The 4,616-nt window shown below is 36.1% G+C and overlaps 1 long non-coding RNA gene across 1 annotated transcript; it reads left to right on the top strand.

The window, feature by feature from the left end:
- Nucleotides 1-3,466: 3,466 nt before the first annotated feature.
- Nucleotides 3,467-4,389, top strand: LOC131180248 (uncharacterized). The gene is made up of 2 exons (XR_009149047.1): nucleotides 3,467-3,496; nucleotides 4,135-4,389. It is a non-coding gene; the product is annotated as an uncharacterized LOC131180248 (long non-coding RNA).
- Nucleotides 4,390-4,616: the final 227 nt, after the last annotated feature.

Below are 4,616 nucleotides of genomic sequence, written 5' to 3'. Positions count from 1 at the left end.
ATGGAAATGGGAGAGAATAACAATGGATTTTGTAATGGGACTTCCGAGGACACAGAAGAGTCATGATGCAATGTGGGTCATTGTTGACAGACTGACTAAGTCTGCTCATTTTCTACCAGTTCGAATGGACTACAGTTTAGACAGATTGGCCAGGTTGTACATCGATGAGATTGTGAGACTTCATGGAGTGCCAGTATCTATCGTATCAGACAGAGATCCTAGGTTCACTTCTAGATTTTGGGGTAGTCTTCAGAGAGCCCTAGGAACTAGATTGAACTTCAGTACTGCATTCCACCCACAGACAGATGGCCAGTCTGAGAGAGTAATTCAGATCTTAGAGGACATGCTACGGGCTTGTGTGATTGAGTTTGAGGGTAGTTGGGATACACAATTGCCTTTGATTGAGTTTGCTTACATTAACAGCTACCAATCAAGCATTGGGATGCCTCCATATGAAGCTTTGTATGGCAGGAAATGTAGAACCCCATTGTGTTGGGGTGACATGGGTGAAAAAAAATGATTGGACCCGAAATTGTTCAACAAACTGAAGAGAAAATTCGGGTGATCAGAGGTCGACTTAAAGTTGCATCAGACCGTCAAAAGTCCTATGTTGATTTGAAAAGAAGGGATATTGAGTATGCAGTGGGTGAGAAAGTTTTCCTCAAGGTTTCTCCTTGGAAGAGAATTATGAGATTCGGCAGAAAGGGGAAACTAAGTCCTCGTTTTATCGGGCCATATGAGGCATTGGAAAGAGTGGGTCCTTTGGCATATCGGTTGGCACTACCTCCAGAGTTGGAGAAGATACATAACGTCTTCCATGTGTCTATGTTGAGGAGGTATCGATCAGACCCATCTCATATATTACCAGTAGAAGAAATAGAAGTGAATCCAAACCTCACATATGAAGAAGAACCCATAAAGATTCTGGCTTATGAGGTGAAGCAGCTACGGAACAAGCGGATACCGTTGGTAAAAGTGCTGTGGAACCATCATTCGGGCTAGGAGGCTACTTGGGAACGAGAGAAGGACATGAGGAGACAGCACCCACAGCTGTTCAGAGATTAATACCAGGTAAAATTTCGAGACGAAATTTATTTTAAGGGGGGGAGAATTGTAACACCCCGTTTGCATAGCCTGGTAGATTTCACTGTTCCGGTGATCGGTGTCGGTCCAGATAATTAAGGGGATTATAACCATACTTAAGACAACTAGAGAAGCCATAAACATAAATAATTAGTAATGTCCAATTAGTTAAGTATAAATAAGAAAAACAGAACAAAAGAAGTTAAACGAGCCGAGAGACACAGCGATGGGTGACCTCCTCGGGAACGACTGCGAAGTCGTTTTAAACTCAAATTCCGAACCGTAAAAAGTGACGCTGCGGTCCTTAGGACCCTTATGAACATAGTGAAAAAGAGAAAATCACGAAAAAGAACTGTTAAGTTAGTCAAATAATTAGGTCAAGGAACCGAAAGAAATATGAAATTATTTGTAAACTGGGATGAACCGGCGAGGGGCAATTTGGTCAATTGACCCCGAGAGCTGACTCCTGACCTAACTGTCAAATAAAATCGGAGAAAAGAAAATTTCGGAATCGAGAATTAAATTAAAGAACTAATAGAAAAAAATAAATAGAAAAAAAAAAGAAGATGGAAAAGTCAAAGGTGATGACATTATGCATGATGTCATAAAAGGTATAATTAATAAATTAATTAATTAGGAATTTTGGTGGTCTTCCATAACTAAAATAAATAAAGAAAACAAAACAAAAAAAGAAACAAAAAAGTCTTCTTCTTCTCCCAAAGTGCCGCCCCACTTTCTTCCTAAAACCCTCCATGAAATCCTTCCATTTAAGCTTACAATTAAGCTTGATTTTCTCCACTTAATCAACATAACTCCCCTAAAAACTTCACTAGACCTTGCAATCTCAACTTAGGAAGAAGATTATAAGAAGAAAGAAAGGCTAAGGATAGAGATTTGAAGCTTTAAGCTAAGGTTAGTGTGCTAACTTACCATTTTACTTATTTAAATGCATAATTAGTTGTGAAAGTGAGCTTAGAACTTGATTAAATGAAACAAATATGGGGGAAGAACCATTGCTGAAATTTCGGCCTGGTTGAAGGGAGTATGGATTGCATGAATTAAATGAGCTAGAATGAGTTTAAAAGTCTTACTTAGTTGAATGATTAGCATTAAAACCATTAAATGTAGTTTAATGCATGAGATGAATGAGTTAGGGTTTGAATGTTAGGGTTTGTGAACCAAATTTTGGAGAAATGCTTAAATGATGACTTTGGTCTATTGAGAGATGAAAAATGGTCAATTATGACCAAATAAGTTGTGTGGGAATGATAGGAAATTAAGCTAAATTCGGAGGTAAATGGTCATGCTGCTGGTAGCATGACCAAGCCAACTTTGAAGGACCAAAACGGGAATTTTACAAGTCCAATTGACATGCCACCAATTGGGGATGAAAATAGACATAAAATATCACAATTTTCATTAAGGAACCATGGCCAAAAACTGACTAAAACTTAGTAAACCAATTGACCAAAGTGAAATGAGAGCAGGCTGCCACTGCACAAATTGACCAAATGAACAGTGTTTGTTCATTTGGTCATAACTCGAGCTAGACTGGTCAAATTGACCTGAAATTTTAACAGTGATTAGATGAGATATAGACCTAAAACTTTCATGAAGAACACAAACCCAAATTATGCCATTAACCCATTCAAATTATTAAGTTACTGTACCTGCAAAACTGTAGAATTGCCATTTGAGCAGTAATTTTTGAGGGCTATAACTCTCTCTAAGAAACTCTGATTTAGGTGATTCTTGAACCGATGGAAACATAAGACATAGTAGAACATTTCGTATGAAGAAAGTTAGACCAAATTATGAACTTAACTTGATCAAATTACTGAACGAAGTTGGATCAAAAATCTGCCAGAACCAAAATCTCAGTATGAACAGTACACGTGAACAGTAACTGTATTTTGGCTATAACTTGAGCTACAAAACTCCAATTGGGGTGATCCAAAAATGAGAATACACTTAAGACAATAAGGAACATTTCCTATGAAGGAAGTTTTTCCAAATTCCAACAGTAGATTGACCAATGGAACAGTGCAACTAGGAGCACCAAAATCGAAAATTGGCAATTTTGCCAAAATGACTTAAGCTTTGAGAAAATGACCAAAACCAATAAGTTTAATGACCAAAATGTGGTATGTGGGTGAAGTTGGAGTTCCCATACCTATTAAGCCTTAAAAAGTCAACAATTTGACTTGAATAGTGTAGTGAATAGTAACCCGAAACACAAAAACTTCGAGAACGTCGAATTTAACGCAATAGAGCTAGTAAAAATGAAGTGAAATTTATTTTTGGATTTATGCTAAGTTATGGTACTGAAACACTGTGAAACTGTGTGTTTCAGCTGAAAAAGATTTGGAGGCTCGAAAAGACTGAGTCAAGGCCTAGAGGCGACTCCAGTCAGGTTTGTGCACAACAAAGCTTGTTTAAACATTTTATTCTCGAAGATTTGATTTCTTTGATTAATTATGTACTGTGTTGCCATGTTATAATCTTAAATGTGACTTTGGCAATTGATCAGATTTCTCATAAATTGTTTGAATAAATTGTTTTGAATTGATTTTATGTTCACACTTAGCATGACAGTATCACATTTCCTCCTTCATTTATGGGGTTGAGATCGTTTATTTTCCTCCCTCTCTGGCTTGCCAATTGAGGTTGTATATCGGATGAGTACTCATTAGCTAGCTAGCCACCTCCCTCATTGATTTCAATTAATGGGGTTGAGATTGCTTTGTCGTGGTGTACAACGCGGCATTGATCGGAAATTTTGTCTCTTGGCTTAAGTTGCGTATGACTTTGGCAACACTGTGTTTATGAAATTGTTTGACTAAACTGTGTTTATGAAATTGTTTGACTAAACTGTGTTTAATAGATTATTTGACAAAATGGTGTTATTATGAACTTTGATATTTGTGAAATGTGAGTGAGAAATATTTAAATTGTGTTTGGCAATGAATGATTTATTTATTGTATTTTAAATTTTTATTGTACACCACTGAGTATTTTTATACTCAGCGATAGCTTATTTTGCTGTCGCAGATAAGAGCAAGGAGAAAGCAGCAGAGTGAGCTGCTGTTAAATCGAGGACTACTCTGACCATTTTGTACGGGTATTATTTTATACCCTTGTAGATAATCTTGATGTAAATATAAAAATGTTGTATGTATCAATGTAGTTGAGCAGTTGTAAATAAATTGTAATAATATTTTTTGGATTTCCTTCTGTAAATTAATATTTGTACTTATGAATTTCTTACTTTATGCTTTGTGATTGGAGATATTAAATGTTTTGAGATGATAAGTCTTGAATTGTATTGTGAAATTATTTTGAAGTGTGTTGAACTGAGTTGATTGAGTTATTGAAGGTTGGGAGTTGTGAAATATTTTTGGAAGTATTTTTTTTAGGTATTTGAAGAACTGCTTTCTCCAGTTTCAAACGGAACTCTGTCAAAATTTTTATAAAATTTGTGGCAAAATTTAAAATGGACAAAATTTTTACTAGTATTTAAGCCTTGAATAAAT

The sequence above is a fragment of the Hevea brasiliensis genome, chromosome 5 (genome assembly GCF_030052815.1).
Source record: "Hevea brasiliensis isolate MT/VB/25A 57/8 chromosome 5, ASM3005281v1, whole genome shotgun sequence".
Lineage (NCBI taxonomy): Eukaryota > Viridiplantae > Streptophyta > Magnoliopsida > Malpighiales > Euphorbiaceae > Hevea > Hevea brasiliensis.
Note: the sequence above shows the minus strand (reverse complement) of the source record. Positions and strands in the feature narration are given on the sequence as shown.